The following is a 13,935-nucleotide window of genomic DNA, read 5'->3' as shown; positions in this document are numbered from 1 at the left end:
GGAGGTGAGGGTGAAGTGGGATCTAAGGCTTAACAAAGTGGTTAATTGTCATCACATGATTCCAGTATGTTTGTTTCATAAACCTCGATCCCCGACTGAGGTGGGCACGGGGTCTCTTTTTAGCCACGAAAGACCACTGACAAAAAAAAAGGGGGGGGGGGAGCAAAATGAATGAAAAAAAAAGGCATTGTGATTCTTCAAATTCTCAAAAGTCATCAACAATTGGTGTTTTAAAGGCTGTGAGAGGAACGGTTCAACATTATTTCCTCAGCCCCACTTACCAGCCCAAACTCCCTACAGAAAGAATGTCTACACACTGAAAACAGAGAAGGAAGCTGCTTGCTGTAGCCGTCACCTTCAACACGACAGACAGGGCATTTCACCCTGAGGGTGTACGTGTGATTACAGAAAACCTTCACTTGGTCATTTTTTAGGTTTTTTAATAATGCTGATGCAAAATAAGAGTAAAATTACAGGTGCCAGTTCCCAGTGTAGAATGCTGATAAACAACTTACCATTTTGCAGTGGCTGGTCACATCTAGAGCCTTTTGGGATGCAAAAGTACTGGAAGGATTATTGCAAAACTTAAAGACACTTTTTTGCTGCCATTACTTTGTTTTTAACCTAAATTAGTGGGGGTTTAGAGGGGGAGGAGGGCTTTTTAGAGAGTCATAATGCTTATATCATGAACTTATTTAGTTAAGCACGAATGGAATAGCAAAATAGAAAACGGGGTTAGGTTTAGAGTAGTTGCTTGAAAACTTTTCCAAATTGACCTTAAATAGACAAAGGCTTGTATAAAACTATGGATGGGTGGATTGTGGTTTATTAATTTTGATACGTTATCAAATGCCCTAATTTAAATAGCCTGCATGGGCTTCATTTGTCATTGCGGACACTTCTCTTACAGGGTTGAATTAACATGTAATGTGCTCAGTTTAAGAATAATAATATAAACAGAAGCTTATTGTCATTTTTTATGGAGCTATGATTTTCCATAACCACAAAAGAACATCAACATAAAAATATAATGCATTTGGGTATATCCGATATATTTTGACTCATTTTGAATAAGGCACTTTTAGAATATAAATATTTTTCTACATGTTATATTCTCTTTAAGGTTATTTGGGCCAGGACCCAGGACTGAACATAAGTGCGTGAGGAGAAGCTGGCTCTTCCTTTTTAGAAAAGAACATTTCCGGATTCTTGCACATTTTCCATCAGCTTGCTTGAAGAATGGTTTTGCATGTATGTAGGTAATGTCTATGGCCATACCACCCTGAATAAGCCCAATCTCATCGATCTTGGAAGCTAAGCAGGGTCAGACCTGGTTAGTACGAGGATGGGAGACCCTCTGGGAATACTGGGTGCTGTAGGCTTGAAGAAGAGCCTTTGTGGCACAGGGGTTAAAACCTCAGGCTGCTAACCAAAATGTCGGCAATTCAAATCCACCAGCTGCTCCTTGGAAGCCCTATGGGGCAGTTCTGCTCTGTCATATATGATTGCTATATGTTGGAACGGACTCAAGGGCAACCAGTTTGGTTCCAATGGGTAGCTAGATAGCGCACGATCACTTTTCTCTCTTATTGTGCCTCTCCATTGGGAACGTGCAATCTCAATCTCAGGTTGCAACCTGGACACAGGCACAGAAGTCTGTCTTCCAGAAGATTACTTGCCATATCTATCACGTAGGAAATGAGACATTTTAATGAAGGCACATGTTTTTCTACAGAGTTACATGGACTGACAGGGCTGGAGATGTCTGAAATGATTTGGTTAGATTCATCGCAGTCGTCCAGAAATCATTTCCTGTGATATTATGCAGTGCATTTCTCATAGGGCTTCCTTGTCAAGAATTTTCCTTTCATAAACTGAATAATAACTTAAAGAGTTCGATAGATTTTATGACTGAACATTGAAGCTGCATTCCCTGTTTAGGAGGCTTTCTAGCTTTCTTCATGCAAATGAGCAGATATGCTTAACAAGTCAACCTTGTATTTGGTGGAAGAAAACATCACTATGGGCCAAATCCTGTTAGTGCATGTAGACACAAGCACACACTGGTTTGGGCATGTATTAGAATCAGATTTTACTTCACTGAGAAAGTAATTTGTTGACCAAGATATGCATATCTGAATTAAAGGAGACCTTTGTGGGACTCTCTTCAATTCCAATTCCTTCTGCCTAAAGTCTTCATTTAAGCCCTATATGTGTGCCTCTTTTAGATAGTATTGTAGGAAACTTTCTGGCTGTCTAGGTCAAGAAGTCAAAAAAACTTTTTCAATTTTCTTCCAGTTTCCACACCCAGCTTATTTGTGTGGCGTGATATTCTGTGGTGGGTTGTAAAACAATGGGACCGGCATGGTAACTGAGGGGGTGGAGGGAAGTTAGCATCTATTGAGTACCTGATATGTGCCAAGTTCTTTCCATAAATTATCTCATTTATTTCTTACAACAAGCTTAAAGGTAAACATTATTCTCAATGTACAGATGAGAAAACTGAGGCTCAAAGAGGTTAAATAACTTGACCAACTCCACTGAACTGATATTTAGAGGAGCTAAAAATTCAACCTGAGTTTAGCTCTAAAGTCCAAGTTATTTCCATAGTACCATGCTATCTTCTATGGAATCTGAAAAGTCATATAGGGAGGACCAGAGGGAGAAAATTCCTCTTGAGGATAATACCTCATATTGTTTGAAGCACTTTTTCAGGCTAGTTAATCTAAAAAAAAAAAAAAAAAAGTTGCCGTCCAGTCGATTCCAACTCATAGTGACCCTATAGGACAAAGTAGAACTGCCCCGTAGAGTTCCCAAGGAGTGGCTGGTGGATTCAAACTGCCAACCTTTTGGTTGGCAGCAGTGGCTCTTAACCACTGCAAAATTGTGTCTTGAATTTTCTGTGGTCCAGTCTGCATTTTATAGTTGAAAATGCATATCTGGAAAGAGTTTCATCTTGGAAGCTACAAAGGACAGTTGGAAACTTCTGCTTTTGTACAATAAAATCTAGTGTTCTTGATCACGACAACCTATTCAATTGTTGCATTAATGTTTTAGCCACAGCTTTACTCGTCTCCCGGAAAAGAAAGTCACTCAAAGGGAGTTTATTAAGAGGTTAAAATGGGTCATTTTCTGGCCATCCTTGGGGAATAAAGATCAATGTTTAGCCCATGGACTGGATTAGGAACTGGATCTAGAACAAAGCACTTCCTCCATTTTCCCTGCTACTGCATGATTTACTGTGTTCATTCTCTCTGTTCATCTAATCCATCCTCCAGCTGTCTCTACCTACTTATCAACATACTCATGGCTGAAAATGGCTGCCACAGCTCCTAATCCATCATGATCGCCTGACCACCATCTGACAACGCTCTTGAGTTTCTTTAAATTCGAGAGAAGATCTTATTCTTCATTGCCATTGTGTGTCCTTGGTCAGGTATTCACCGTGGCTCCTGGTGTCACCAGGGAGGGAGACATAAACAGATTGTTATGCTCATCTCTTTAGCAAGGGTGATAGGTATGGGCAATTTTTAGAGAAAGGCACTCTGGTAAAACAGGGACTTCCAATACATCTTCAAGCATAAACAAAAAGTATGTGAATATGGCTTTATACCTCTTGGAGTATTTCCATATACACAATCTCCTTTGATCTGGAATGCTTGGTAGCCATCTTATACTTAAGAAAACTGTGACCAATTGTTTGAGTTACTTGTTCAAGGTAATCTGGCAAAGTAAGTGAAGAAGCCAAGACTTGAGTCAAAGGCCTAGGTCTTTCCACTATACTGTTGCCTCTTTGGAAACCCTGGTGGCGTATTTGTTAAGAGCTATGGCTGCTCACCAAAAGTTCGGCAGTTTGAATCTACCAGGCACTCCTTGGAAACCCTATGGGGCAGTTCTACTCTGTCCTATAGGGTCGCTGTGAGTCAGAATTGACTCAATGGCAACAGGTTTGATTTTTTGGTTTGGCTGCCTCTTTGTCCACAGAAATAGACACAATTTATGGAACAGTCCTTTTTTAAAATGTGTAGTTTAATTCACAGCATTCATGGATGAATTTTCTCACTTGGAACCACAGTGAGTTTTGGCTTCCTTCACCATACCACATTTTTGTGTTGAACCTGAAGTTTAGCATTGCACTTTCTTTTGTCAGAAGCTTGTGAAAACATTTTCTTATATTGGTATGGTATGGACTTGTAGGAATTATGGGCACCAAGAAAGGAATAAGTTATATAGATGGTTCTGGACTGTAGGATTAAAAAAAAAAGAACAAAATCCATTGCCGTTGAGTAGATTCTGACTCGTAGTGACCCTATAGGACAGAGTAGAGCTGCCCCACAGGGTTTCCCAAAAGCAGCTGATAGATTCAAACTGGTGACCTTTTGGTTGGCAACCAAACTCTTAACCGCTGCACCATCAAGGCTTTGGACTGTAGGATAATGTAGTTAAATTCTGTATAGGTAATAGAACGTGCTTTTTTAAATGTCATGTAACAGTTGTGTGGAACTGGGAAATTTTGGTTAAAGGGAGGCACAGGCTTAACAAATGTAGAGATGTTGTGAAGGATTGTCTCTAAAATGCATGGAGAAACAACCGCTTAGTCAGGTCTACACCCAGGATGGTATGCCAGTTTTTTTTTTTCCAATGTGTGCCTCTACTTCAAACCAAAAATTAAGAAAAGAAAAAATTGAATTAAAAAGTTTGGTGTTATCTTCTGTGCTCAGAGATAAACAAAATTTCCCTATGCTAAATTCTGTTAATTTTTCCAAATTTAAACAAGTGGTAACATTGTAAAGATGAAAGGAATCTGTTCCTGTCCTCAAGAAAAGAACAGTCTGGTATAATAAACAAAGTGAAATGCATCAAAATATAGAACGCTTCTTTACTTCATTCCTAACAGACGTGTCTGCTGGCAGTGGCCAGCATGCAGGAAAAGGATAGCAATTTTTCATGCAGGAGCATTATAAATAAATCCCTGTAGTGTTTTAAATGTCTGGAAAAGTCTCCAGAAATGGACCTTAAATGGTTACACAGTTAACATTCAGATATCAAAGAATTCAGCAAAACACAAACTGTTAAAATATTAAACATCAAATATTCTTTCTTTCAAAGGACTAATAACTTAGCAATAAAAACTGTCTTTGAAACTTGTCATCACAAGGTCTCAGTCAGCAGCGGATTTTAAATAAAAATTTGCAGGCAGTTCCTATTTAAGCAAAATTAGCAGCTGAGCGAAGAGGAATGAATTAATAGCCTGCCCAAACTCACCTTGCCCAGACAATGGTCCACCTCCTTTGCAGCACAAGCTCCTCCTCACGGAGCTGCCTGCAAAGTGAAACCGCCCAGGATCGATGCTGTCAGGGAAATGCCTCTGCACAAAGGCAAGGCACTAATCAAGTTCTGCAGCTGCTGACCTGGCCCTCAGCACTGAACAAGAAACGCGAAGCCATGAAAGAAAAGCAGATGGTGGACAAGGAAGTGGAGAAGGAAAACAATAAAGGACGAGTCCCTGGATTTGAAAATAATGGGCCACTCCAACAATAAAAATCCCTCTGTCCACAGTGATGAGGAAATGTTCCATTATGATGTTCTCAAACAGACTCTCCCTTTGGAGCGAGAAGCAAAGGGTCGGGTGACTTGCTAAGACTGTTCCTGGGTTGGGAACTGGAGCCTGAGTTCTTGTGTGTCTTCGAGTTGATTGCAATTCAAACGACCCTATAGGATGGAGTAGAACTGCCTCACAGGGTTTCCTAGGCTGTAATCTTTATGGAAGCAGAGCACCAGGTCTTTTCTCCTTGCAGAGGGCCTGGCAGGTTTGAACTATTGACCTCTTGACCATTGTGCCACCAGGGCAGTTTCCAAGTGGAAGCCATGTTACTGGACCAAAGAAGAAAGATAGAGCCCAGTTGAAAGTAGTAGAAAGAGTCATAATCTGGGAGAAGTGGAAAGTTAGAGAACATAAATACATTTTTTCTGTATTTGTTTTCCCCTGAAAACTACTGACTTGACCTGGTTCCCAAGAGAACACTCATAAAGAATCACCCAGAATCACAGCATCTTTGAATTTTGGAGCTGACAGTTACCTAAGGCTTTCTTGGAACCCTGGTGGCGTAGTGGTTAAGCGGCATATCTTTCTAGTCCAATCACCTTATAGACAAGGAGAGGGAGGCTCAGGAAGGTCCAAGAGCTTTTCCCAAGTCACATACAAATTAGGGGCAGAGAGCTAGGAAAAATCAAAATCAATTTCCCCTAGATCTCAGGACAGTGCTTTTACAGTTTCAGTAAATTTTCCAAACTTCCAAAGTCCTTTCAGGTATGAGCTCAGCGAATTGGTTGAAATGGAACACTATGGGAAAGTTAACAATAAAACTGGTTTTGTAAGTAATGACTTATATAGGAAATAGGGTTCTCTCATCAGTTAATTTATAAAGGGTATTTTGGTTTTGAAAATGATGAGGCATTGTGTTACTGTTGGATGTCAAGGATTCTTTTCAAGATGCAGTCATCAGCTGGGTTAAGTATTAATATAGCGTAGATTGACATTTAACTAGTAAATTGCAACAGTGACATCAAGGAATCCAGAGAATCTGAATAGCGTTGTAGATAGCACCATTGCATCCAAAGCACTCACTTTATCCCACTCATTTATTTGATTAATGCATACAAAAATGACTAGGGTTGTAAGGAATCAGGAGGGGAGTGGTTTGTCTGAGTAGTTTGGATATCAAAGGCTTATGCTCTGGAGGTCTTTAGGCAAGTATTTTGTGTTTCCATCTCTAAAAAAAAGAGAGATCACTGTAGAAGCAACCACCTCTTTTTTGAAGAGTATCTCCTGTTAAAAGACAATGTTCTGTAATTTACAACAGTATTGTATGGCAATTTAGGGACGAATCTATAAACATGAGTTTTACTAACCCAGCTCCAACCCCCACAGCCTGTTACTCTGTATCCCTCTCCTTTTTGTCTCCAAACCTGGTGAAAATGAAAATATTTTTGATTAAACAACAAGAATGACAATGTCTACAAAGCACATGTGGTTTTATAAATTTTTACCAAGCAAGACCGTTAAGCCAGGCAAATTAATTAAATTTACCAATCAATTTGATTTTACTGGGAGTCAAAGATTTATGAGGGGAAACAGGGAGTTAATTGTTAAAGGGGCACTGAGTTAAGGGTGATGCAAAATTTGGAAACAGTGGTGATGGCTGCACAACACAATGAATGTAATTAATGTCACCAACTTGTAAGAAATGTTGAAATGGCAAATGTTTTGTTATATATATTTTTACCATAATTAAAAAAAAAATGAACTACAGAGGGGGAAAAAAAGACAATATTTCCTTTGGACATACTTACGTTATAAACAACTAAGAACCTATATGTCAAGGCCACTGTAAAAAGCGAAAAGCACACTTTTTAGAAGCTCCTCTACTTAAAAACCTTCCACTAAAGTGTAAATCATTAAAGAATGAAAGAGCTAAGGGAAACATCGGGTAAAAGACAATGAGAAATTGTGGTAATTAACAGAGCGCAAACATTATCCAATAGCATCAGGGAGGTTAGCAGTTTCAGTCCACCCAGAGGTACCTCAGAAGAAGGCCTGGTGATCTACGTCTGAAAAAGCAGCCATTGGAAGCCTTATGGAGAATAGTTCTACTCTGAACACATGGGGTTGTCATGAGTCAGAATCAACTTAACAGCAACTGGTGTTATGTAGTGTGGTGGGTGTATTTATTCAGGTTTCCCATAGGCACTATTTGGGAGTCGGGGGATCATGCCAGGGAAAGCACTCAATTGGCGACATTATCGTGAAACCTACCTGCATTTGTAAATAAAGGAAATGAGAAGTATGCATTTCAGTATTAAATGTAGAAAAAGCTAGATTCTCACACATCATGGTGCATACTCTTTTTTTTTTTTTTTTATAGTACCTACCGTGTGCTAGTACCTCCTGTCAGTTTGTCATGCTGTGGTGGCTTGTACGTTACTACGATGGTAGAAGATAAGTCACTGGTATGTCAAATATCATCACGGTCACCCATGGTCAGCAGATTTCAGTGGAGCTTCCAGACTAAGACAGACAAAGAAGGCAGACCTGGTGGTCTACTTCCGAAAATTAGCCAGTGGAAACTTTATGGACCACAACAGAATATTGTCCAATATAATGCTGGAAGATGAACCCCCTAGTTTGGAACACACTCAAAATACAGAGTGGCGGTAACAATGATGCCAACAATTGTGAAGATGGCACATGACCCGCCAACATTTGATTGTGTTCTATATGGGGTCACTGTGAGTCAGAGCTGACTCGACAGCAACCAACAACAACTGTGTGCTAGATGTAACATTCAGCGCTAAGAATATACGAAGATGGAAGTTTACGAGCTAGTGAGGAAGATGAACAGCATATAAAAAATTGCAGTGCAGCACAATCATTCCAAGACCTCAAAGGAAAGTAAGCTTAAGCCTGCAAAAAGTGAGCAAAACCTACTGAGAGAACCTGGAACGATCCTGGGGAAATGGATGGGAAAACACGGCTAGAGGGCAGGGGAATTCTAGGTTCATAGAACTGCACTATTCAGAAGCATGAAAATGAGAGAGATTGATGTCTTCTAAGAGTATTAGTGGGAAGGTGGGGAGGGCAAGGTGCGCCATGTAAGATGTGACTGGACAGGGAGCCAGGGGTTGATGAGGAAGAGCCTCCTATCTGGGTTATTTCCAGTTTCTTGGCTACCTGCAATGAGTAAAGCTGCTATGAATACAGCACAAGTCTTTCGAGAACATATTTATTCAAATTGCTCATAGATAAACATTTAAGAGTGGAATCGCTGAATCATAGACTAGATATATGTTTAACTTTATAGTAAATACCACACAATTTTCCAAAGTGCTAGTACCATTTTATACTCTCACCAGCAGTGATAAGAATCCCTGTTGTTCCACGTCCTTTCCAATGTTTGATGTCAATTTTTTAAAAAATTTATTCATTTTAGTGGATGTGTAGTGGTATATCAGTGATTTTAATTTGCATTTCCATAATGACTAATGATGTTGATGGTCTTTTAATATACTAAAGCCTTCTTTTGTGATGTTCCTGGTCTTTTGTCTATGTTGTAAGTATGTTTTCTTTTTCATTATAAAGCTGTAGATGTGTTCTATGGATTCTGACACCTTGCTGTCAATACATAATCCACAGAAAGATTTTGTTTAAATCTCCTTTTGTTCTCCCACTGGTATCACCCTCTAGCTTTTCTAGATTTTTCTTCACAAAATCCTGAAAAACTTATTTCCTAGCCATATGCCACGTACTTTTTCCTTCTCTTACCTATTTTCTCCCCCTTCTGCCTTCCATAAGCCCAAAGAAGCATCCTGACAATGGCAGAACTCTCCCTGAGGGGATAAAAGTAAGGGGAATGCCAGGAAGTCCCCACATCAACAACTTCCCGCACACCTCCCTGAGTGGATGGTTCCTAAATCAGGAGGAGCCTGTGTAACTTGGAAGGCTAGAGAAAGATAAGACTTACCCGCAAGGATGAATTTTCTATCCTTATGTGTAAAGATATAATAGGTACAGAAGAAGGTACTCAGAGGCAAAGTCATTTTCAGGAACTTTTCATCCTATTTGCTTTGAGCCTTCGCTACTAAACCACCCAACAAACTGGCTCAGCCCTGGGCTCTGGGAGGTGCCTGGGTTTGGAATTCCTGGGGAGTCATAGGTCAGGAGGGAGCCACTGTGGCAGTGCAAACCAAGGAAGCTTGCAGATGCCTATCTGCCTGTGTTGATCTTTTGGTCTGATCCTTGTTTTTAGTTTCACTTTCTTTTAATTATGGTCTCTCCATATCTGACCTGAACAACACCATTCTTCTGGTTTGTTAGTTAATTTTAATGATAACAGCATATTACCATTAGAGTGGCTTCTCAGGTCATACTGTATTGCAGATTGTTAATTAAACAGTAATGTTTTCTGAATTTGGAAGTGATTCCTAAAGTTAATAGTTATCAGTTACCTTGAAATTGTTAAAAAAAAAAAATCGGTACATAATTAGCAAACTGCCCTCCAAGAAGCAGATCACATCACATGCTGTCCAGAAGGAACAGCTTTGCTGACGAGGCACTGACATAGTTAAGAGAAACCATGAATCATGAGGGGACAGGAAAATGGTGCTGCCCAGCTCACATTCAGAGGCAGCATAATTTATGAAGCACTGAGGACAGTGGGAGGTAGGCTGTCAGAAATGCTAAGTCCTGTGTGGAATTATTACATTCCCTTTGAAAGATTCGATGTCATTGAAACGAGGTAATCTGGGGAAGCTTGGATGTTCTGTGCAATTGGAAAAAGTGCAAAGATATTTGGAAATGAAGCCAAATTTCTTCAGCCCTTTTCCCATTGGAAATCAGGCCCAAGGTCTTATGAAAGCAGACTTTCTTTCCAAGCAACAGGAGGAAATACTGTAAGAAGGATGCCCATGGTATTTGAAACTCTCCGATCCATCAGTACTAGAAGGGTCAGAGCTATGCAAAAATACATTGACCATGCCTTTAAGATCTACATGTGCTTAATTCCTAAGCAAACTCTTTTCAGTCATTTAAGATCAGATATTGTCTCTCAGTTCAAGGAAAAGGGAAGATGTAAAAATTAACAATATATGCTGGTGACTTGAGCAAACTTATTACCAATTATTACATTTATTATTATTTTTAATATGTAATAATTTCTAATACTTATTGTTGAACACTCCCTAAACCCAAAAGCCCATTGCTGTTAAGTGATTCCAACTCATAGCTACCCTATAGGACAGAGTAGAACTGCCCTATAGGATTTCCAAGGCTGTAATCTTTATGGAAGCAGACTGCCAATTCTTCTCCCATAGAGCAGCTGGAGAGTTTAAACAGCTGACCTGTCAGTTAGCAGCCAAGTGCTTAACTAGTGTGCCACCAGGGCTTCTTTAATTGAAAGCTTACTAAGTACTAAAGACAGTGTTAAGTGCTTTGCATGGGTTATTTCCTTTAATCCTGCCATAAATATAAGCACCACCTTTAATTTAGAGATGAGGAAACCGAGGCTTAGAGAAGCCAAGCAATTTGCCCAAAATCCTACAATTTGTCAGTGGTAGAACCTATATTCCAGTCATTTCCTTTAGCTTTTAGAAAGGTATCAAGTTTTAATCTAATAAAAAGATCGAAATGACTAAGTATACTTGACATTTTGAAATGGATATGATTCACCTTGAATAAGAGTACTCTGGATTTTGGCAGAGCAGACTGGCATTTTTTTTTTTTTTTTTTTGGTCAAATCATTTTTATACAACCCCTGTCTGGTCCATAATGGCTCTATGGTATGAACTCTCTGAATATAGATGAAATAACTCCACCTTTAAGCCTCACTGGAACAGTCCCTCAACAAGAGAGAAAGTTTATTCAACTTTGGAAAGTGGTATCTGCAAACTATTTCAAAACAACCTCATACTACATTCAGACCTTTTTTCTTTCTACCTGTTCATTTACTCAGCTTGTCTGTTAGGACTTGGATCATAAACAGATTTCTTCTAATAGGTTGTATTATTTTCTGTCAAGCAGCCATTCATTTCCTTGGAGGTCCATTGTACCCATTATCCATTTCTATAGGGGTAGGTAGTCTTGTTTCTGAGGTATTTATAAGAAATTTTATAACTGTTTCTATGGCGACAGAAGGTGAGAATATTACTTCAAGACATCTAAAATGAAAATTCACAAAAACAAGTGCATACCTTTTTGCTTACTACCTGGCTGTTGAAAGGTCTAGGGGAACTTGGTTGGCCATTTGAAGAAACATTTTACTCCTCACTTCTTACATCAGGCAGCTACCTGGTCAGAAAATTGATTTCAAGAAACATCAATGACCACAGAGCAATTTTAGCAACAGTTTTAGCTGAACCTTTTGTGGTAAACAATGCCATTTCCTGGGCGCAGAGTGATTGGACATCAAAATGAACCATCAGGCCCACAGGCAAGTTCAGTATAGTAAGCAGGCCTGCTTTCCAGGCTAATACTTTAGTTTTTCTCTTCTGAATCAAACACCAGAAGTAAGCCTTTTCCATTTATGTATGATACCAGAATAAATAAAGATGTCTCACATGGGAATCATTTTGATTCAACTCAGTTCAACAGATGGTTATGGGACACTGTGTGGCATTGCAGAAAGGAAGCAGGGTTCCGGCTCCCCAGAATCCAGCTCAGTGCTTGGAACCTAACAGGCATTCAGTAAAAAGATCCTAGATGTATGAGTATGTGGGCAGCAGTGGTTCAGAATCCTCACTTTCCGTCAGGAGACCCAGGTTTGATTTCTGGCCAGTGCATTTTGAACTCAGCCACTACCCATCTGTCAGCGGAGGCTTGCAGGTTGCTATGGTGCTACAAAGGTTTCAGCAGAGCTTCCAGACTAGGACAGACTGGGAAGAAAGGCCTGGTGATTTACTTCCAAAAATCAGCCAGTGAAAACCCTATGGATTGTATCATAAAGTTCCAATCTGCAACTGATCATGTGGATGGTACAGGACGGGGCAGGATTTTGTTCCATTGTGCATGGAGTCACCAAGAATCAGCGCAGACTTCATGGCAGCTAATAACAACCACAGGTTAATGGGCATCTACAATGTGCCAGATACTTATTTTGTGAGCATGAGGGTTAGAGCACAGTGATTGATAAGGTAAGGTCCCCACCTTAAGGGAGTTCAGAGTGCACAACTTAGTCTTCAATTTCTGTGTCTGTTTTGAGCAGTTGTGTCATCTCTAAAACGATAAATACACACCTGGTTATTTCCATCAAATATCCTAGGCAGAGGATAAATGATAATACAATGGCTGTTGTATTCCAGATCATTAATTTCAAAATGGCCCTGCAACATCTCTTAAAAAACAAACAAACACAAAAGCTACAACAAAAACTCCACCAAAAGTGAATTATTTAAGATGTGCGCTTACTAGTTGTTCATTTGGAATCTCTGGGTAGTACAAACAGTAAACGCACTCTACTGCTAACCAAAAAGTTTACGTCTACCCATAGGCAACTCGTAAGAAAGGCCTGGTGATCTTCTTCTGAAAAATCAGTCATTGAAAACCCTACGGAGCACAGGTCTACTCTGACACACAGTCACCATGAGTCAGGATGGATTCAAGGGCAATTGGTTATGGGTAGCTGTATATTTAGCATCAAATGCTATTTGTGGGTTGTATAATCATTAAAGTGCTATCAATGTTCATGAATTATGTCATCTCTTTTTATCATTTATGTCATCCATGATTGGATTAGAGTGACAAGGCACATATATTTCAATCACTAATTTCTTGCTTCTTCCTTTTTTTTAATAACTGCCACTCTTTTCTAGACTTAAGTGGGTTATGAGGTTTGAGCTCAGATACTTGTTCACTGTGTTAGAGGACAAGTTATGTAAGCTTTCTAAGCTTCAGCTCAATGTCTGTTAAATGGGGTTAAATTTAGCAGTACCTACCTCATGGGGGTGTTGTAAAGAGTAAATGAAATGATGTGTGTTTAACACCTGACACAGAGCCTGGCGTATTGTAGGCACTCAGCAAATGGTTGTCATTGCTGTTGTTCTTGTCATTGTTTATTATTGCAGTCGTATCGATTTATTATATGAATTACAAACGAGAAAAAGCTTGATTTTTAAATTCCATTGCTTTTAGCCTTGTTCTGTCTGATCTCATGTTCTGCCCCTGGATGATATCTCTGGCAGATTCTGTGGACTTTCCTGTTGTCTTAGGATATTAGACTACAGTCTCACTTTCAGATTTTAAAAAGTGGAGTTCACTCTAAATCACAACTCTCACGTCCCACTCAGTTTAAAGCATCTCTGCTTTGCCTGGCCAGGGCTTCTACAGATCAGGGTAGGGAGCAGCCCAGCATCTGTCCTTTGGCCCTGCTTGTTCTGCCTTCTCTG

The 13,935-nt window shown here is 39.7% G+C and overlaps 1 pseudogene; it reads left to right on the top strand.

Annotated features, from left to right (window-relative positions):
* Window positions 1-1,264: 1,264 nt before the first annotated feature.
* LOC126070721 (uncharacterized) lies at window positions 1,265-1,382 on the top strand (annotated as a pseudogene).
* The last annotated feature ends 12,553 nt before the right edge of the window (window positions 1,383-13,935 follow it).

The sequence above is a fragment of the Elephas maximus genome, chromosome 2 (genome assembly GCF_024166365.1).
Source record: "Elephas maximus indicus isolate mEleMax1 chromosome 2, mEleMax1 primary haplotype, whole genome shotgun sequence".
In the NCBI taxonomy this organism is placed as follows: domain Eukaryota; kingdom Metazoa; phylum Chordata; class Mammalia; order Proboscidea; family Elephantidae; genus Elephas; species Elephas maximus.
Note: the sequence above shows the minus strand (reverse complement) of the source record. Positions and strands in the feature narration are given on the sequence as shown.